Raw genomic sequence first — 22,863 nt, forward strand, 5'->3', positions numbered from 1 at the left:
TATGAGTGTGAGTAAATATAAATGTGAGTGGATATGCATTGCTAAGGACTTCATCTGTACAACTTTAAAGGCAATTTTCTCAATATTTTGCTGTTTTTGCTTCCTCAGATTCCAGATTTTCAAATAGTTGTATTTCGGCCAAATACTGTCCTATCCTAACAAACCATACATCAATGGTAAGCTTGTTTATTTAACTTTCAGATGGCATATAAATCTCAATTTCAAAAAGTTGACCCTTATGACTGATTTTGTGGTCCATGGTCACATATACACTGCCCTCCAAAAGTTTGTCCAAAACCCCAAGAAAAGTGGGGTTTTGGACAATATTGGCATGAATCCTTTTTATTTTGTGATAATTTTGCACTGATAAGGGACAACACAAACTATGAAAACATATTTTATTACATAAACAGTTTATACATAGAAAAAAACATACATTTTCGATTCATCAAAATATCCACCATTAGCAGCTATCTGACCTAAACTGGGTTCTAATTGGTTCATTGTATTCTAAACTTAATTGGCAATCAATTGTTGAAGCTATTAAGGTGTGCTGACCCAAAAATCTTTTACAAACCTGGGCCAAGTTTAAACCAGTAACCAGGCATCACAGCTGGCAAAGGGGCATGTCTGACTTTGACATGTATATATTGCCATTATTATGTAATCAAAATGAAAATTGTAATTGCTGGTCTTCAATGATAATGTCAAGTTACTTTAATGTATTTGCACCAAAAAATGATAAGGATTTATGTTGATATCGTCCAAAACCACACTTTGCCAGGGGTGTTTCCAAACTTTTTGAGGGCAGTGTATGTCTAAAGAATTGAGATCTGTCAGGTAAAACAAGAGCTTACTGATGCAGATCAGTCTGTCTGCTGTTTTATTCCAACTGTTGGAATAAATCCTGATCGGAGGCTTACGTAAATATTTAGTTTATGAGTAGAGTTACACTTCAACTAAGTTTAATGGTGCAATGCAAATACTGTATATTAGATTGAAAATTACCGAAGAGCACCAGAGGGTTAAACCGAGGTGGCAGAAGTCACTCATTTTCATAACCAATGTTGTTAAAACCGCTCTTTTCCACACAGCGAAAATGCATGGTGATCATAGCTGTCTAGTTAATTTGTTGAAAGTCGGGATCCCCATTCACACTAAATGAAAGCTGTACCACTAGACTAACACATTTTATACAATCAACTCTTAAAAACTTTTTTCTTTTTTCTCCCCCTTTGGCCATGTCTTATTTTTCAGGACTGTTGCCCCTTCAAAAAGCAGCGCATGATGCCCCTGAGAATATACGCTTAATTCATCAGCATGATTCTACCAGCACCACTGCTATTCCAACACGGATTCCTGAAGTGACCAGGGCATGGTGTACATCTATAGTATGTAAACTCTATAAGCTGTTAAGCTAGATAACCTTTCTTAATGGTTAAAATCTTCTTCTTTTTTTCTTTTTACAGCGAAAATTGTTTTTTAGAAATGATTGAAAACCTCTCCTCACAGAGGATCACTTGGTAATGGATTTGATTTGTAAAAGGCTTGATAGCATTTCTATGGAAATGGAACATGCTTGATGTTCAACCCTTCATGTCATGACACAGAGAGATTTTAGGCAAGCAATTTTTCTTTACTTAGTAGTTTTCAGGAAACCTCTTCAGAAAGGCCATACATAGTGTAATTACAGTTTATGACTCTGAGTTATTTTTTGGATAAGCAGCAAAATTACTAGACCTTTTAACTCCTTAGATTCAACATTGTGATTTTTCTGATTTTTATTTATTCAGTTGGCTTTCTCAGACATTCGCTCCAACTAATGTCTTAATATTTTTTAGGATAGACTGTGTGGGTTACAAGCCTTAAACATCAAATTGCAGGGTGCATCTTTGATTAATAGGTGCTTCGTGCACACGGTTCTTATAAACTAGTTAGAGGCTTCCCTTTTATTTGGGCCTGGCAAACTGATCCATGGCTAATGTGCAGCAATCCAGTGGCATGTATCATTGCGAGCCGAGGGAAAGATGTTAGCTGGGGACTTATTTGAGTAGAACGCTGACAGCATGACGAGGAAGATCGAGAGTTTGGGAATAAACTTAGCCATATCATTAGGCAAAAAAGTTCATCAAAAGTTACACTTGGAATTTGAAAATAATGTTTGCTGAAGTAGAAGTATCCACAACTAATCCACAAAATGTCACCACATCTGCTCTACTCTACTTAGTTCTTTTCAGTCTACACATATGTAAAGTTTCACAGACATAGAGTAATGTTACTTAATATTCAGTTGGGAATGCAACCAAACAAATGTAATAATTCATGTGAACTAAATCATTGCTAATGTTTGAAGGATTGCATACACTGTTCTAACTCCTCTATAATTGTTATTTTGATGTCTGAGATTAAATATTAATTTTAATCTCTGCTTGGAAACATTGGAAAAGATGACTTAAATAAGAAATAAGAATTGCTGTAGCATAAAAGTTTATGTTTTAATGGAATTATCCTTAAGATCTTATCAAATTATGTTACCTGTCATTCATTTGAATTCAATTTAAATGATCACCTTGAACTCATTTCGTCTTTCAGAATAATTCTCTTTTACTACTCCTTAAATTGAGTTCATTTGGTAAACTGTCTATCAGCGAATTGCACTTTTTGAGCATTACAGACCACGCTTTTTCAGCTTAATAAGATGCTTCTGAAATTCATAGCGTTGCACATATGACGGTGCCACTTCTGCGGGGGTCACCAAAGACAACGTGCTGATGTGTTTATTTCTTCTTACCGTGAAAATTTTCATCCTGCTTCGTTGGCTCAGTGGCGCCTGGAGACCTGACATCAATTTCAGCCTGTCTTACAATATGCAACAGAGAAATGTTTACTTCTGGATAGCTGGGACCTCTGTGCCATGAAGGTTGCATGCTTTATGGTATCTCTTCTCCACTGCATCTGGACTTTCACCTGCTGTTGTTTGTATTCAAGGGTGAGTGTGTTATTTCGGCTCATCTTTCACTTTCCTCGCAATCTTGTTACTTAAATCTGAGGGGGTCAAAGTTTCGATCTGAATCGTCATGAGCTGACCACTGCCAAAGCCTCTGAGAGTTTGGATGTATTACGTAAGCCCTCAAGGTTGCTCTCTATTTATTCCATTTGTCAATTTCTATAGATGAGATGGAAGAAGAAGGTAGAGAAGATTTGTTCAAGCACTGTGAAAAATGAAAGTGTGTCTCAAGCCTTTATGATTTTCTGTATTTTTTTTTGTTTTTGTTCTGAAACCAAACAAACAGCAAAAAGTGGACAACTGCCATGTAGATATGAGTAATTCATATGTGTCTGTACATCCTTAAAGGGGTAGTTCACCCAAAAATGAAAATTCTGTCATTAAGTATTCACCCTCTTGTCATTCCAAACCTGTAAGACTTTCGTTCATCTTTGGAACACAAATTAATACTTGAGCTTCCATTCACACAACTGATGTGTGACTTGATGAATGTTTATATGTGAATAAAAGTCTAAATTCAATCTGTTCATCATATAGTCTCTTCTGAAAATTTAGACTAAACTACTCTTTAAATCACTTTATGAACTTTTTGAAGTGTCAAAGTGGTACTTATGTAGCTGGAGGGACAGAAAGCTCTCAGATTTCATTAAAAATATCTTAAATTGTGTTCCGAAGATGAACGAAAGTCTTATGGGTTTGAAACGACATGAGGGTAATTAATGACAGAATTTTCATTTTTGGGTGAACTAACCTTTTAATTTGTGTCACATATTAATCAAAACTGTATGGGTTTAGAAAGACATGAGGGTGAGTAAATGATTTTCCAACTATCCCTAAAACCCACCACCAAAAAAACACTATTTTCTGGCATAAACAGAATTGGTTAAAATTACATTCAGTTGAGTGCTAAATTACATGTATGCAAAAGCACAAAAGGAAAATGCATTAGAAAGTAATTTCTTGCACCATCTTGCGTCATTTATTGAAGTGTAGAAGGAAAACCTTTTCCATCTCCTGTCACTTGTCGGGACTGTGTTCAGTTTAACTGCAATGAGCTGCTTCAGTACCTCAGTTCAGACTTCGAGTGAAAGAAAGAGAGAGTCTCCAAGGTGATTATAATAGTTAAAGGTTAATTTGAGTGTTAGAGCCCCAGGGCAGAACTCTGAATAGAGCAGTATGGACTCAGACACAGAACCCCGAGCCGATTTAATTACAGAGAACAAGCTCCACTCACACGGTGGAAAAGGGCACTCACAAAATGATGCCCTCTCAAGTGGAGCGTAGTGAAAGGTGATGGTCTCTAAGATGACGCTCAGAAGTGTTGTGGGAGATGAAACCTTGAGAGCCAGCTGTTCTTAAACATCCCATCTGCTCTGCAGGGGTGCGATCAAGATGTGTTGCCTACGGTGGCCCTAGACGCCTCTAATTTCGAAACCATGATTGCCAGTCTCCCAAGTCAGAAGTGAGACCTTCATTGATGTGGCATAACTGCAGTAACAATTTGTCAACTCTGTACACATCGATTTTCGGTTCTGGGCAGTAACAGCAATAGACACTGTGTTTGCACTAATTTAATTTTTACATATAAATATTTGTTAAAGGTGCAGTAGGTGATCTGGGAAATGCTAATATTAGCCTGCTAGCATTGAAAGCATATAATCCTACCCTTCCAGCAAATCGGCGTCCAAAGCCAGATTCATGTTGACATGGATACGCATAATTCCGAGTCTGACGTGAACAGCTCCGGTTAGAATGTCACGGGTTGGCATCTCTTAATTACGGTAGTTATGGTGTGAATGCAGCATAAGCTCATTGTTTTGATTCGGTAGGAACTGGAAAGGTGGCTGCTGTTTGTTTGCGGTGCTCGTGACTGACGTCTGTCTGTTCTGCTTAGCATGAAATGTGCTGATGACATATGATGTCTGCGTGAACAGGGTGCGCGAGGGTATTTCACAAGTTCACATGTACATATAATTCAAGAATAAAAGTTATGAGTATTTGGCGTGCTGTCCGGGGGGAGGGCTCCGAGCTCGGAATATTGGCCCAAACCCAGAGTACTCCCCCGGTGTGGTAAAAATAGATAGAACTCGAAGTGAGGCGATGTGGTGGAGGAGGGATGCTGATAAACTCTCAGATGAACATAGGTAAGTCTGCTGTATTTATACCTCTTGTTGTGGTAGAGTTGATTAACTGAATGCTCGCCACCTGTGCTAATCAGGTTAATTATCTGAACCTGCTCCTCCTGAATCTTGTTAATAAAACATCATGTAACAACAGACATTGACAGACAGGTAGGACATCGTATTATTTCATTTGGACCGAATATAATAATTGGATGAACATTTTATGGTCTTACACCTTCCATAGACAATATATATTTATGAAAATACATTTAGACCATGTAACATAGTGATTGCTATCAGGATATGAGGAGATGTTTTTTCTGTAGAGAATCACCTATTGCACCTTTAGTTTATTCATATTTCCAGCACCTTGTAGAATTCATGCCATGAAGAAAAAGGGGTCCAACCCTGTACCAGCCAGGTGTACTTAATAAAGTGGCTGGTGAGTGTACATCTTTAATGTCACTTTGGATGCTTATGCATCCTTGCTGAATAAAAACATTCATTTCTTAATTATAGTATTAAAAAAATTACTTACAACCCAAAAAAAGTAATATAAAAATGTGTTAAAATAGTGTCTCGTCTTGTTCTCATGAACCCAATATTGTGTATTATCTCGTCTTGTGAGCACAGGGTGCATTTACAACACAGCGTTGTCAAAACAATCCCTCTTAACATTGAGCCGCGAAAATGACTAAAAACGCAGTTTTATGCTGCCAGGCCAGTAGATGGCGATGTCATTTTATAAAGAAACACCACACGTCTATAGACTGAATATGTTATATGCATTCACATGACGTCACCGTTTTCACAAATTAGCTTTTTTGTTGTTTACAAGGGGACCATAATGGCATCGTTTTCAAAATGTTCATTTTGAAACCCATTTTCAAAAGCTTGCGTTTTCTGGCCCCCAAAACGCCATTGTTGAGTAAATAAACAGCCAAAAGTCATACAAAAGTTTTCCGTTTTTTGTCATGTAAACGGACCCTAAGTGTATTGTCACACCCCCACATATTGTATTAAAATAAAATATATAGGCCTATTAAAATAGTATATAACATTTTATATATATATTTTTATATATTTGTTTTCCGTGTCTGGTTAAATAATATGTAACTCACCTGTAAGCAAACTCACCACTTGTGTCTATAGTGTCATCCTATTCTCTCTCACACACTCTCAGTCTCTTTCACACACTGTCACATGGTCTCTATCTCTTCGCACATTTTCTCTCTCTCTCTCTGTGCCTTTACCTGAGGGCCTTCAGTCCAGCAGGAGTAACTTAATCTTGTCGGGTGCGTCTGGGTCAAGTGTCTAATCTGGTCTCGGATGAAAAGCAAACTGAAATCGTTGGCGCAAGCACACACGTCCAGCCTGGTGGAATTGGTTTCTTTTGCATTTTCGAGTGTGTCATTTATATTTCATTGGAGGGGAAGGACAAGGTATTAAATTGATGTGGCTGGGTAGAGGATGCTGGGGAAAGGACTGACCACCCAACGGGCCCGGCTCAGTGTAATCAGGGTCAAACATACAATGTAGAACATGGTCCAGAACATCACTGCTCATTACACTGACGTGAGCAGAGCTGCATCCACGCAGGGAGACGTGCCTAGTGCTGTAGGGGTTTAAAGACTAGAAAAAAATGTTTCTCTTTTGGCTTCTGATCCCAGAGTGATTTGAGCTGGCCGAATGAGAAATGTGAGAAAAAGATAGAAGTTTTAAGTTAGCAGTGAGTCTGAGGATGTTGTTGTTGCAGGTAGCCTATGTACTTGTACTGTAGCAGAAGGACATGGGCAGTGGTGATGATTATAATATATTTTCAGGAAGTTTATTATTTTTTTGGAGGAGAGATAATAAAGTCAGAGTTGATAGTGTGACATAACGAAATGTCACTTGAGCCACATGCAAATACACAGAGAAATACATTCAATATAAAGTTCAACTCATTCACCTCTGTCTCTTTCTTTATTTCTCACTTACTCTATTAAAGGAATAGTACCCTAAAATGACATTTCTGATATTGCTTAGGCTACCTGTCTATTTTTTAATGCGTGTCATTGATCTTATTATGAACAATTCATTTTTGCATGTGTTTTAATTTATTTATTTATTTATTTTTACCTATAATTGGTAATCAGAATGTCATAACTGAATCTTCCAGTGAAAATACAGACTTCTTTCTGGTAACGTATGACTTAAAACCCGCACTTGCATGATCTCATTCCTCTGCCTGTTTTTGAGTGCAATGCCCACATCTCAAAATCCTGTCAAAAACTGATACGTTTCTTGATAATCTGTTACACTCGGATGTATGTTGCAATTTGGAAGAAAAGATCTGTCGATCTGTCTTACACAACTTAATTCATAAAAAGCTTTTTGTGAGAAACAGACATTTAAAGGTTACCAATGTAACTTTTGGCCCTCTAGCTAAACAAAACTGCATGCATTTTGCAGAAGAACATTGTTTTGGTTGTGCTTCGGCTCTGCGTGACTGTGCAGATGAATATGGTTATCCTACTGCTCATAAAGACATTCACTGCTAGGTTTAAGAGATAACTAGTTTAGATGGAAAGGATCTCAATTTGACTTACTGAAAATGTTATTGTAGCTATACACATGAATAAACACTGTACTTTCTTGAAATAAATTCCAGCACAGCGCTACAACAACCATAATGAAATGACCCTTCACGATAGAAAATGCTTTACAATGAACTCTGTTAGAGAGCTATATACGGCAATATATCTGTTCAATAAAATACCTTACTCACCTTCTGAGTAAGGTATGCTTTTACAACATTTTAGGTCCCTCAGTTCTCGCCATCTCCGGAAAAAAAACAAGCCAATGTTGATTCTTGTTTTATTATGAGCTCTGTTGTGTTTTGGAAGAAGGATTGATGATATATTTTTTTGTTCATTTTGAACAACAAAAAAAAGTTACAGAATGTACCTTTAAATTGCAGTCTTTTTTAAAATTTAATTTGCTAAAAAAAAAAAAAAAAAAAATCTTGCCCCTCAGCCACAGCTCTCAAATCTCAGTTGTACATGTGCGTATTCAAACTCGGTGCATCATGACCTGTGAGAGCCAATGGCAGTGCATCTCAATGCTCCAAGCTTGAATATTCACAAGTGAGATATTACAAAGATTTAGATTTTCTGTGTATAACCAAAGACTATAGAATAACACAAGACGCGTCACTCGTATTGTTTTGAATGGGATAAAGTGCATCACACAATATGGTGGAATAAGTCCCGCCTTCGAAATAAGAGCCAATCGGTAAAGTCATCGAGTCACTGCAGCAGCCGTTAGAAGATCCGGTTCCTATAGAAACAGTCAGGTGCACGCCTCCGAAATGAGACACAAGAGAAGCGCGCTTTAGGACTGCGCATGCGCATTAGCTTGATCCAGCCTGAAAAATACCGTTTTTTTTGTCATGATTCGAGCCTTTAGAAACAAAATTTATGAGACAGTTGTTGTCAGATTTCATTAGTGATTTCAAATACGAAATTTAATCAAAAGCTTGGCAAACAGCTTTGGAGAATTTGATGTTTCCCCATTCAAAGAGATATGAGCTGCACTTGCATGCCCGAGAGGCGTTTCAAAGCCGGCCACCGAGTGAAATTACTTAACACAGATGCAAAATGCCGATCTGCATGTCTTCAGAAGAATTATAACATATATGACTTAAAAGATTACTTTTATAGTACCTTTATGGTGCTTTTTTTGAGCTTGACAGGATACAATATTTTGTTGTATGGAAGAAACAGCACAAAGATTTTTACAAAACATTTTCTTTTTTTGTTTCATGGAGGTAAGAAAATGATAAAGGTTTGGAATGGCAAAAGAGTGATTTGATTTTCATTTTTTAAAATAAATTAATGGGCAAAAAATGTATGGGACTAAAGGGATAGTTCACCTAAAAATGAAAATTCTGTCATCATTTATTCACCCTTGTAGTTCATAACCCATTTTTTTTTATTCTCCAATATGGCAATAAGAAGATATTTTGAAGAATGCTATAACCAAACAGTTTTGATGACCATTGACTTTTTTGTCAAAATATCTTGATAACAGAATTTTCATCATGGGTGAACTATCCCTTTAACAGTTGGAAATGATTTTAGAAAGATGGAAAAGTGAAGAAAGGACAGTGAGAGGGAGATAAAGCTGTTTTGATTGAAAAGGTGAAAATGAAGACCCATTTAGATTAAGAAAACAGATGGAGCAAGGAACGTTTGGCCTAATGTCTTTGTAAACAGGATGTTGACAGTTCAATCTGAGCTTTATTGGAGCGCACAGATAAAGATAAAGACTCTATTCGCAGTATTACTACCGCAACTTCACTTTCAATCTCCTTTACACATATTCTCTCCACTTTTTCGCTCATTTTGTGTTTCCTGCAAAATGAACAAGCACCAACCTGCAGTAATATAGTTGTTCAGCTAGTAGAGGGTTTTGAGAAGCAAGTAATATAAGAGGCAAACTCATCACCTCGTGTGATCTTGCAAATGAGACACTGTTATAGTATATCCCAGAATCCTCCTCCTCACAATGAGAGAGAACAGAACAGTGTCATGTTAATGAGAAAGCGAGATGAATGTGTTTGATGAAGCATGTCAGAAACAGGTAAAGTTACACGAGCAAGCGTGTTCGGGATCCTGCAGGTGTGATATCGGCAAATGCGAGTGTATTCTCCTAGTTAATGAAAGCAGATCGGACTTTCTGTCAGCCGGCGCTGTCTGATAACACCAGAAAGGAAGAACACATCCGAATGCTGCAGTTCTCAGTGGGAGATTCACAAGTGGAGAACACACACACAGCTGTCCGCAGGTTGTCAGGACGTTGGAGATGTCTGCAGGGTGAAAGCTAAATCAGACTTAAATGACAAACTCACTGCTGGATTTCAGGGGCTGTTACCTTAAAAAACTTTTCAGAAAGACCATGTACTGTGAATCATACCTTATTCATTAAAGCAAATTCAATACAGATAACATCACAAGTAGTATTCTTTCAAACATGACTGAATAGTAATTGAACAGACATTGTGTGAGTGTAATAATAAATACTGGACCATTCCAGCAGAGAGCTTATTTTTGTTAAAACTAATACTGTCAACATGTTTGATCCTCCGGCTGATTTAAAAATTTCATTGCTCACATGTTTCTTGCTCATAGCTTGGAAGACAGTTCAGTTTGTTACAATCCTTTAACTCTTTCCCCACCAGCAATTTTTGTAAATGTCCAGACAGTGCCAGCATTTTCACAAAAATAAAAACATTTCATTCATGCATTCTTTTTTATCAACACTTAAATGTAGGTACGTTTCATACTGATACAAAAAACAAAAAACAAAATCATTTTGAACAAAAAGCTGAGAAAATCACATTTTTGTCAAAGACTACATCCGGATCATAGACTGTAAAAAAAAGATGGATGACGTCCCTTCACTCTCTTCCATTGTAGTAAATGAAGCCACCAGTGTGCCAAAATAGGTGCTGACATCTTGAGTCTTGAGTCTGCACATAGTGAACTTGGAGCCCAAGTCTGTGCAGTAGTAAAGCCGCGATATCAAGGTCCCGTCCACAGAATTGGTTAATACTGCAGAACAACTCAATATGTTTGTGTGAAATAAACAGTTCTGGAAATGTAGAAATAAAAGTTAAAGCTCCAATCTCCTACAAAAGATCCAGAAAAAAGTCAGTTTGTGCTTTAGTGACTACTTCACTCAGAGAATCAATCTCAGCTGTCAATCAGGATGTCAAAACCCGAGTTTTTATAGCATCAAATAACTAACTAAAACTTATTTAAAGAACGAACACTTTAACTAACATCAGCGTGATGAAAACCGCCTAAAATGACAGAAACCATCTTTGGAAAAAAATATTTGATGTGCAATTTGACTGTTTAGTTTGTGTCACGTCCCATTACATTACATGGAGAGGGCAGGGTTTATGACCTATACTGCATCCAGCCACCTGGGGGCGATCGAGACGCTTTGGCTTCACTTTTCAGGACTCGCATGGCACGCTTGGTCCGGATCGGATTCAGAATGATGATCAAAACATAGATTGAGTAGACTGCATCCATCAACACCCCTAAAGCTTACACAGTCCTATACCTCTTTCTGGGTTGACATTTCATTCTGTAACATTAGGCAGTTTTGATTTGAGTGCTGTTTATTGTTTGATGAATATGTTATTTTACAATCGCATAGGCAATGCATTATTGCTGGTTTCTGCTTCTTCTTCGCCTGTGTTTTGATCTGGAGTTTCTGTACTCTTTCAGAAGATGCTTAATAGTACCCCACTACTGTGTAACATTGAAAACATGGATTGCCGGAAAATTCTGTGATTCGGTTTACAATAGAAGTGGTATTCAGCATATTAGAATGATTTCTGAAGGATCATGTGACACTGAAGACTGGAGTAATGATGATGAAAATTCCTCTTTGATCAGAATAAAAAAATACATTTAAATATATTAAACAGTTATCTTAAATTGTAATAATATTTCACAATATGACTATTTTTACTGTATTTTTGAACCAATAAATGCAGTCATAACAGACTTCTATCAAAAACATTTTTAAAAATCTTGAACAATAGTGTATGTATGCATAAAAGATTTATAAACATTTTAATTGCTATAAATACATGTATATCCATATTGTACTTTTCCAGACTTACAAAATAGCATAGCTTAGATACATTTGTTTTGAAAGAAGTTGATAAAAAATTGAATTTATATATAGTCTGAGTTTTGATGGCAGACTTTGATATCATATCATACAAATACATGAGCTTTCTGGAGGAAAAAAAGAGAAAAATTATTTATAGGCTATACTATTATAGTTTTTATTCATATTTTGAATTACCTCTTTTTTGTATATTTTTAGTTTTCATTTTAATATGTAGGTTAATTTTTAGTCATTTTGTTGTGCTTTTGTCATTTTTATCAGTTTTTCTTCTTTTTAAATATTACTATTTAGATCCATTTTTTTCAGTTTTTGTTTTAGTTCAATTATTAAAATTACTATTAAAATAGTAATTTTAGTTCTTCAACAAACTTATTTAACAACATTTCTAATTTTTATTTAGTTGAACAAAAATGTTTTCAATAGTATTATAATATTATACAATAACAATCCTGGTATGAATGAACACATGTTTATATTAAATGCCTTTTATACCAAGATACAGGTCTTATATGCTGTATGAGACACCCAGGGACATATTTCCTGGTCATGGTGATTTGGTCACTGACTTCCTCTGGGGTTTTGCATGCAGTAAGCAGAAATGCGGTTAAGTGCAGGAGGTCTGAGTGAGAGTGCTCCGGGCATGTGCAGAACGTCATCTCTCTGCAACGGTGAGTAAACAAAGTGTTTTGACTTCTGCCACGAGGAATAGACTGTGTCGGCAATGTCTGCCTCTCTTACCTTCTTTCTTCTCTCTTTTTCCTTCCTCACAGTCCCCAAGGAACCATCTTATCCATTTTTCCTGTTTTCTCTCTACATGCAAATAATGAAGAAAATGGCTGATAATTAAAGGAATCTATGATTGTGAACGCAAGAAACTGCAACCAGCAGATTAACTGTGACTTACACTGTTTAATTGCTGGAGTCTATACTGGAGCAAATTTGCATTTATGTGTGTCTATGTATGTGTGGCAAAATGCCAAGCGGCTTCCAGCCGTCTCCCTCGGAGAGTGTTTCTGGGAGTGTAAATTCTGAGATGAGACAGCTGAAAGCACTGAATGCACACATGTTGAAGGAACAGGAACTAAACAAAGTCATTCATTCAAATTGCTCTGTTGTTCTGATGTCCTGAGAACAGTTTTTGGACCCTTAAGCCTTAAAAAAGTTAAAAACTTTTGAAACATTGAATATGTTTAAATATAAGTTCTCACAGGTGTTGTTCAAGTTAAATAGACTTTATAAAGCCACTAAAATCACCTTGAAATCAACTAAAATGATTGCTTAAATGGCTCATTAAAGCGTTTGAAGATACAACGTTTGTAATTTGTTGTCTAATGCAATACGCTAGATTTCAAAGAAATTAGTACTTCTTTCAACAAGGATGCATTCAGTTGATCAAAAGTGACAGTAAAGACTAAAAACAATGTATCACAGTCTCCACAACAATATTAAGCAGCACAACTGTTTTCATCATTAGTCAAATGTTTCTTGAGCATTTTAGCATGATTTCTGAAGGATCATGTGACACTGAAGACTGGTGAAACAATGCTGAAAATTCAGCTTCACAGCTATCACAGGAATAAATGGCATTTTAAAACATTTAAAACAATTATTTTAAATTGTAATAATATTACATAATATTACTGTTTTAATGTATTTTTGATCAAATAAATGTAGCCTTGGTGAGCAAGACTTCAAAATCATTAAAAAATCTTAATGGCCCCACACTTTTGAACTAGTGTACATTATCAGTTAGGTTCCTGGGAATCGCACCCATGACCTTGCTGTTGCTAGCACCATGTTCTACCACTTGAGCTACAGGAGAAGTATGGTTCCCTTTCAGTCGGTCACGTTCGACGTACGTCAGTAGTGACCGACGAATTGGGATATCGCTTAGAGAGCCCTATCATCTTCGTGTAAACTAAAACAAGCCAATGGAATTGGCGTGCGATATTTGCATAATGCGCACCGCCCCCGACAGGTGTATATAAATAGGAAGCGGATGCAATCGCACTCTGTCTTTCGCTTCGGAGCCATTTACTGGTGTCCTGTTTGAAGACTCCTTCTTCGTTGTTTTCTGAATTAAAACATTGCCTCAAGAAGAGGATTACAGCGAGCTTCAGTGCTGGTGAAGAGGGCACGTTCAGCGAGGTCGCGAGTGTCCGAGGAGCTGAGCTATAAGCTCTAAAACTGCTGTTTTCACGGCAACACAAAGAGTGTGTGTGTGAGCGATTTGGGCCGGTTCCTCGGTGTGTCAGGGAGTGGTGTACCTGACACATCGCGTCGCTCCCTGGGTGCTTCAGCACGAGTGAGTTGACTTCCCCTTCTAAAAGAGCTTTACAGACGAACCCTGACAGTATGTCATTTCGTCTGTGCGTTACTGGGTGCGGTCGTTCCCTGGTCCCTGCTGATGGGCACAATCGCTGCATCTCGTGTTTGGGCGTTCAGCACGCTGAGGCAGCTTTTGTGGATGGTTCATGTTCCCATTGCGGGAACATGACCATCGCGGTGCTGAGGTCGAGGCTCTCCTTCCTGAAGTCTCAGGAAGCGGGAGTCCCCTCTCCTATGCCGCGTACGACCGTTTTTTCCGGTGGGAACCGGAAGGACGGTACGGCGCTGTATAGGGAGGGCGGCCTGAGGATAACGGTCAGGGCTCCCCCGCCGAGCGGAAACGCTCCTCGGGCCCCTGCCCCCTCGCCAGCACCGCAACCCATCTTTCGCCCGTTGGTTTCCGCTGGGCCCTCTTCGGACTGTCCAGCCGTTACCTTCGGTGCGCCGGCGGAGGATCAGATGTCGGTCGCTGCGTCGGAAGGCGAGTTTGAGAATTCGGGAGAGGAAGATCCGGACGCGCTGCCGCCCTCCGGGACGGTAGCGGTGGCCGAGTCGGATCCCGAACTCTCGGCTGTGCTCTCTCGGGCAGCCTTGTGCGTCGGGCTCGAGTGGAACCCTCCACCCTGTCCCGGCCCATCTCGGCTGGATGATTGGTACTTGGGGGGGGTCGCGCTGGGCAGCCCCAGCGTCCCGCCCCAATGCCTTTCTTCCCGGAGGTGCATGATGAGGTGACCAGGTCTTGGCAGACACCGTATAGTGCCCATTCCAGGCCTGGCCCCCCGTCCGCCTTCACCTCCCTGGACGGCGGGGTAGCCAGGGGGTACGCGAGGATCCCGCCAGTCGAGCGCTCGGTTGCGATGCAGTTGTGTCCAACAGCCACCGGCTGGCGTGGTGAGCCGCGTCTCCCGTCCCGGGCCTGTAAGTTCTCAGCCGGTCTGACTGAGAAAGCTTACAGTTCCTGTGGGCAGGCTGCCTCCGCCCTGCACGCGATGGCCCTCTTGCAGGTTCACCAAGCAAAGGCGCTGTCGGAGATGCCCCAGGAAGGTCCTGACCAACAGCTGCTGGGGGAGCTGCGCGCTGCCACTGACCTTGCCCTCCGGGCAACGAAGGTGACAGCACGCGCTGTTGGTCACGCGATGTCTACCTTGGTAGTCCAGCAGCGCCACCTCTGGCTGACCCTCGCGGACATGCGGGATGCCGACAAGCAGCGGTTCCTGAACTCCCCCGTGTCCCCGGTCGGCCTATTCGGCGACGCGGTGGAGAGCTTCGCCCAACAGTTCTCCGCTGCACAGAAGCAGGCTGAGGCTATCAGTCACGTCATGCCACGGCGGTCCGCTGCTGCCTCCACCCAGCCGCCCGTGGCTCAGCCTCAGCCCGCTCGTCGCCGAGGGCGCCCGCCTGCATCGTCCTCCGCCCCTGCTAAGACGGCAAAGCAGCAGCCTACACCAGCCAGACAGCAGGGTGCCGGTCGCGGGCGTGGTGCCCAGCCCGTCTCCGCTAAGCCCGGTGGTAAACGTAAGAGCAAGACACGGCACTGAGACGGGCAACCTGGAGGGGAAGGATCTTGCTCTTCGGGAGAGTTTTCCACCATCTCTCCCACCCCCGGAGGAGGGCCGGGGGGAATTTGTGTTTGTCTGTCCACCGCCGCTGGCTCTCCGGAGTCCAGCGGTACCCACTTTTTCACAAAAAGAGCAGTTTCCTCAAACTCCAGGTCACAACAAGGGGTGTCTGCCAGTGTGCCAGGCTCCGCCTCGCCGCTGACAGCTCCCTCCCCATTCGCCAGCAGGTGGCAGTGTGTTGGTGCAGACCGTGCCCCGTGCGCTGTCTCCCATGCACACTGCTGCCTCGCAGAGTCCGACCCCACTCCGGGCCGCCCCCAAGCCGTCCGGGTCGGGTCCCTCTCTGCCTTGCTGCCCCACCCCCGGTGCGTCTGTGGTGCCTTTGGTCCCGCTGGCTCAGTGTCTGGAAGCGTGGATCACGCTCCCCAGCCTGTCCAGTTGGCTCATTCGTACTATCAGACTCGGCTATGCGATTTAGTTCGCCCGGCGTCCCCCGGTCTTCAGGGCTGTCCACTTCACTCAGGTGTCGTTGGACAATGCACCTGTTCTCCGGGCGGAGATTGCTGTCCTCCTGGCGAAGGATACAATCGAGCCGGTCCCTCCAGCCGATATGAAGTCGGGGTTCTACAGCCCCTGCTTCATTGTACCGAGAAAGGGCGGTGGGCTACGGCCAATCCTGGACCGTCCCCAGGATTGGTTTGCAGCAATGGACCTGAAGGACGCGTGCTTTCATGCCTCGATTCTGCCTCGACACAGACCCTTCCTAGGTCGGTCTGCGTTCGAGGGTCGGGCATGTCAGTACAAAGTCCTACCCGACATGGTTGTAGCTCCCAGCCGGTTGGGTCTTCAGGTCAACTGGGACAAGAGCAAACTCGCCCCCGGGTAGAGGATCTCTTGTCTCGGTCTCGAGCTAGACTCGGTCGCACGGACTGCGCGTCTCACAGAGGCGCGCGTCCAGTCGGTGTTGAACTGCCTGAGCTCGCTCAAGTGCAGGACAGCGGCTCCACTGAAAGATTTTCAGAGGCTCCTGGGGCATATGGCATCTGCAGCCGCGGTAACGCCGCTCGGATTGCTTCATATGAGACCGCTTCAACACTGGCTCCGCGGCCGGGTCCCGAGATGGGCGTGGCAGTGCGGCACGCTCCGTGTCCCCGTGACACCGAGCTGCCGTCGCACCCTTGTCCGGTGGTCGGACCCTTCGTTCCTGCGGGCCGGAGTACCCCTCGAACGAGTGTCCAGGCACGCTGTGGTCTCCACAGATGCCTCTGCCACGGGATAGGGGGCCACGTACAACGGGCATGCAGTGACAGGTCTTTGGACGGGGCCTCAGCTGCATTGGCATATCAATTGCCTCGAGTTGCTAGCGGTTCGTCTTGCGCTGGCCCGCTTCAAGAAGCTGTTGTCAGGCAAGCACGTTCTAGTCCGCTCACACAGCACTGCGGCCGTTGCGTACATCGACCGTCAAGGTGGTCTACGCTTCCGTCGCATGTCGCAACTCGCCCGCCATCTCTTGTTGTGGAGTCAGAAGGATCTGAGGTCCCTTCGGGCCACTCGTGTCTCAGGTGTGCTCAACCGTGCAGCCGACGAGCTGTCACGGCAGCATCTACTTGCGGGCGAGTGGCGGCTCCACCCCCAGGCGGTCCAGCTGATTTGGCAGCGTTTCGGCGAGGCCCAGGTAGTCCTGTTTGCCTCCCCGGAAACTGCCCTCTGCCAGTGGTTTTATTCCCTGACCGGCGGCACGCTCGGCACGGATGCCCTGGCACACAGCTGGCCCCCGGGTCTGCGCAAACATGCGTCTCCCCCAGTGAGCCTTCTCGCACAACTCATGTGCAAGGTCAGGGAGGACGGGGAGCAGGTTCTGTTAGTGGCTCCGTACTGGCCCACTCGGACCTGGTTCTCAGACCTCATTCTCCTCGCGACAGCATCTCCCTGGCCGATTCCTCTGAGGAAGGACCCCCTGACTCAGAGACGGGGCACCCTGTGGCACCCGCGTCCCGATCTGTGGAACCTCCACGTGTGGTCCCTGGACGGGATGCGGAGGTTCTGAGTGATCTCCCGCAAGCGGTCGTAGACACCATCACTTCCGCTAGAGCTCCTTCCACTAGGAGTCTCTACGCGCTGAAGTGGAACCTGTTCGTCGAATGGTGCGCCTCTCGCCGAGAGGACCCCCGATCATGCTCGGTCGGATCTGTGCTTTCCTTTCTGCAAGATGGGTTGGAGCGAAGGCTGTCTCCCTCCACCCTCAAGGTGTATGTTGCCGCTATCGCCGCACATCACCACGCAGTTGAGGGTAAGTCCCTGGGGAAACACGATCTGATCGTCAGATTCCTGAGGGGAGCGAGGAGATTAAATCCTCCTCGCCCTTCCTCCGTACCCTCTTGGGATTTGACCCTGGTTCTCACAGCTCTCCGGGGTCATCCCTTTGAGCCTTTGCAATCAGTCGACCTGAAACTATTGTCTCTTAAGACGGTTCTTCTGGTTGCATTGGCTTCCCTGAAGAGGGTAGGGGATCTGCATGCATTTTCGGTCGACGAAACGTGCCTAGAGTTCGGGCCCGGTGATTCTCACGTCATCCTGAGACCCCGGCCTGGATACGTGCCCAAGGTTCCTACCACTCCCTTCAGAGATCAGGTAGTGAACCTGCAAGCGCTGCCCTCGGAGGAGGCAGACCCAGCCCTAGCTTTGCTCTGTCCCGTCCGCGCTCTGCGCGTTTACGTGGATAGAACGCGAAGCTTCAGGACCTCAGATCAGCTCTTCATCTGTTACGGAGGCCAGCAGAAGGGAAAGGCTGTCTCCAAGCAGAGGATGGCCCACTGGTTAGTGGATGCCATCGCCTTGGCGTATGAATCCCAGGGCGTGCCTTGCCCGCTCGGGTTGAGAGCCCACTCCACCAGAGGGGTGGCCTCTTCCTGGGCGCTGGCTCATGGCGCCTCGCTGACAGATATTTGTAGAGCTGCGGGCTGGGCGACACCCAACACGTTCGCTAGGTTTTATAGCCTACGTGTAGAGCCGGTATCTTCACGTGTACTCGCATCCACTAGTCGGTAGACGTGCTGTACCCACTCTAAGTGTCGGCTTGCAATGCCATTCCCGCCACTGGCCGGATACGTGCATACTTCTCTCCAGTCGTGTTCCCCGCTTGGCGAACCCTGTCGAGCTCCTCCGCCTCCCCCTTCGGCTCGGACATTGCGGAGTGTCTGATGCCAGGCCTACATCCGTCGCTGACGCTGTCTGTTGGCTGGGGCCCATATGTCGTGACCCCTCTACGTGAGCGGTCCCATATGTGTATTTTCCACGGTTTAACACTCTGAGGTCTAAAAACGCGCCGGCGCGTTTTGCAGGTTTTTTTTCACATTGCAGCAAAACAGACTTAAAATACTCTGTCATTTTTTGTCATAGAGACATAAGTAATACATCAATTGAAACTATAGAATATCTCCTTTTATTTGTATACACTCAGAGTAAAAACAAAATGTTGTGCTTTTTGTAAAATAAAGAAAACTAACATGATGCGTGATCTCTCATCTCCCTCTGAACGAAGTCCAATCTGATAGTTCTCAGAAAATGAAGTGTAACTTAGTGAATACTAATCACAAAAAATTCATACTTATGTCTAACAAAACGTTGAAATGTCAGGTTTTAAATCGTGCAAGTCAAATCGAAAACAAACATTCTGTGTTTATGTAATCTGTATGAAAAGAGAGCCATGTCAGAAGTCCGTGATTCAGCTCATTACCCACTAATGCGGCCACGCCCACGGAGCCAGCGCTATTCACAGGCAAATTCAGAGACAACACATGCATTCATCATCTCAATCGTGTATTTATTGCCTTGAAAATTGTTTATCTGGATGAAAAAGCCATGGTTAGCGATCTCTGGAAGACATTCAGTAAATTCCTGTTTGTTTTCTTCTATTGATAAGTTTTAAGTGAGTTTTTGTTTCTTTAGCGCCCTCCGGCTGTAGTATGAATTGGTAAACACCATTCATGGAATATCATCTTCTTCTTAGGTGAATTTGTGGACTAAAATGCACAGAGAGCGCCCTCCGGCTGCAGTATGAATTGCAAACACCAGCGCTCATAGAGATAACAATGAATATTAAATAAAAAATAACTCCTCTGTATAGAAAATTGACATAAACATATGAGAATCCTATATTTCTCCAAATGTGCATGCTTTTAAACTAAAAACCTATATTCAGACTCTTTGCATCACAGAAATACATTATATTTTAAAGTATAATATAAAACCATTATTTTATATTGTAATAAAATTTTTCTGTATGTTTCATATACCATGATGAGCTTGAGACATCACAGAAGTTTTTTTTCACAGCCTACCTGACTGAAATGCCTCATTAATATGCAAGTCTTTTCAGGTCATTACTATTCAATTCTTTTGTCTTCACAGGTGAGAATGAGCCATTATTCATGGAGATTCACGCCTCCTCGCATACCGTGTTTCTTGGCAAAAAGTGTCTTACAAAAACTAAATCAGTATATTGTTATAAATGAAAGAGTAGTCAGCATAATTTTTACATAATTTTGAAGCAAAAACTCTAGTCTACAACCTTCAATACCCAAAAGTCTTGTGAACACAGATTTAATATACTTTTATTGGCCTTATATAAGTGACTTAAGTTTTTTGTTTTTTCAGTAACCACGCATAAACGTTATTCCTTCAAAAACACAAACATGTACACACATGTTCCTCACATATTATGGTAGCCTAGTTTGTGCTGAATACAGTGTAATGACACTTGTGTCATTAATATGTTTATGAACAACTGAAAAAAGCACAAATGTCAGGGCATGTCAAAACTTCTCCAGGCCCCAAATCAGCCTCAGACTCCAGAGGGTTAAAACTCCCTACGGGCCGAGTCCGTGTCTTTCCCTTAGCAGAGCCAGCTCTGCTGTCACCTGTCAGATGAGTCTCCCCCTAACCAGGTGGAGCCATCCCAGGGACTCCATATGCGTACTGCCCCCCGGGCCAGTCCATATGTGTATTCCCACGTAAACTCCTCCCCCATTGGGTAGGTAGTGGTCTCCGCAGCGTCCCTCACGGGTTCGCTTCCCCAGTGTAGTCTAGTTTACTTTAGTGGGTATTGGTTAGACAGCAGTAGACTCTCTCGGTGTAAGCTCGCCCCCTTCACCGTCAGCCGGTGCTATGGGCGGCTGAGCTTGCGCTGGGCACTGGAAGGGGTTTCGTAACTGTGGCGTTTTAGTTGGGATCCCAATTCGTCGGTCACTACTGACGTACGTCGAACGTGACCGACTGAAAGGGAACGTCTCGGTTACGTATGTAACCCTCGTTCCCTGAAGGAGGGAACGGAGACGTACGTCCCGTCGCCACAGTTTCTGTACCCTCGCTGTAGTGCGGACACCAGTTGTCTCCTCAGCGAAAAACAGAGTGCGATTGCATCCGCTTCCTATTTATATACACCTGTCGGGGGCGGTGCGCATTATGCAAATATCGCACGCCAATTCCATTGGCTTGTTTTAGTTTACACGAAGATGATAGGGCTCTCTAAGCGATATCCCAATTCGTCGGTCACTACTGACGTACGTCTCCGTTCCCTCCTTCAGGGAACGAGGGTTACATACGTAACCGAGACGTTCATTATCCTGTTAATTTATTTACTTTTTTAATTACATACCTATAGGGTTTTAGCCTCTTCAAAATGATGAACCCTGCTATTGTAAAGTAGATGTTAAACTTATTGTATTGTGCATGCTTGGACACATTTCTTGGTGGTCCTCATGAGGGTGACATTCAGTTTAACAGATTCCTTTTCCTCTTTCATTGTTTACTCTCTCCTTTTATACAGTCAGCTTAAGAATCAAATGATAAAAAGAACCAATTTGATATCCACTTTACATTGGATATAAATAATTAATACAGTCCGCAACACCTCAGTCTGTTTTGGTAATAAACCAAAACTATTTTTGGCTTCTAAAATAGCAGTGTAATTTTACATTTAATTTGATATCACTGATGTCACAGACCTCATAAACCAATGCTAATTACTAAGAGTAATTAAGGTTCTTAAACTCCATTGATATTCATGATATCCTCTCTTATCTGGATTACTATAATGGAAGTGAAAGTTGACATAAGCTTGAAACTTTGCCTAGTTTCCTCAAGGTACACAGGGAGGAAGTGTGAACCTGTGTGGTTCTCTCAGAACACTATGAGATTCATGTTTTTCACCCTCTCACAGTTACACCTAATTATTTTCTTCCTCTTAAATCATGCCTTAATCCATCCCTAACTTTCTCTCTCTCTCTCTTTCTGTCTGTATATTAATCACAGAGGCTAAATAAAAGCATGCAAAAAGGTCACAGTGTTAATTAAGAAACCGCCCGGTGCTTTTGTCATTTTGGATCAGGTGGAGTGAACATAGGAGTCTACACACACACACTCCTAGAAACCACTGCACTATTATTCTGTCAACCAACACACACACATAAACACAGAAGGTGCTACATCACAGAGGCTTGTCCTAATTAAAGAAGGCCTGTTCTCCATGCGGTGATGCTCTTGGCAGTGGCACACCTCTATCCAGCCAAGCTAATGCCAATCTTAATTACATCTCTGATTCAGCAGAGAGAGCGCACACACCACTGTCTGCACTTCACGCAGCATACTACACAAACACTCAGAAGTTTGCTTTCAGTATCTTCAATTGGATAAAACACAAGTTCTTAAGGAACTGAGGGTTGGTCAGAGCATCCTGGACCCAATACAATCTCATGGCAATTCATAACTATTGTACATTTTGGTGAACTGGTGGCTAATTCGTTTAAATTCGTATAATCTCATTCATACATTTCCTTATGATCTGCTTATGCCCCAGTGGTGGTTAGGTTTAGGGGTGGGATTAGGGGCATTTCTGCTTGCTTTTTTCTAAAAAAAAAAAAAAAAAAAAATCGATTCACATTGTGCGAATTTATACAAAATCGCCACCTCATAAAATAGTTACATTTGAGATTGGGTTGACTGGACCCCCATATAAATGGGGAAAAAAACGTGTGAGGGTCTTGTTCTTTTTCAGTGAGTTAAAAAAAAAAAAAATCCCAGTGGTATTATTGCACTGGTAGCATGATTGTTTTTCATTTATCCAACCTTTAATCAGTGATCTGTAAATGAT

General features: G+C 42.7%; 1 long non-coding RNA gene across 1 annotated transcript; it reads left to right on the top strand.

Moving 5' to 3' along the window:
* The first annotated feature begins 935 nt into the window (after nucleotides 1-935).
* On the top strand, nucleotides 936-13,286 carry LOC125267228. Its single transcript, XR_007184639.1, has 3 exons — nucleotides 936-1,391; nucleotides 12,323-12,494; nucleotides 12,597-13,286. It is a non-coding gene; the product is annotated as an uncharacterized LOC125267228 (long non-coding RNA).
* Nucleotides 13,287-22,863: the final 9,577 nt, after the last annotated feature.

This window comes from Megalobrama amblycephala, linkage group LG4 (genome assembly GCF_018812025.1).
Source record: "Megalobrama amblycephala isolate DHTTF-2021 linkage group LG4, ASM1881202v1, whole genome shotgun sequence".
Classification (NCBI taxonomy): domain Eukaryota; kingdom Metazoa; phylum Chordata; class Actinopteri; order Cypriniformes; family Xenocyprididae; genus Megalobrama; species Megalobrama amblycephala.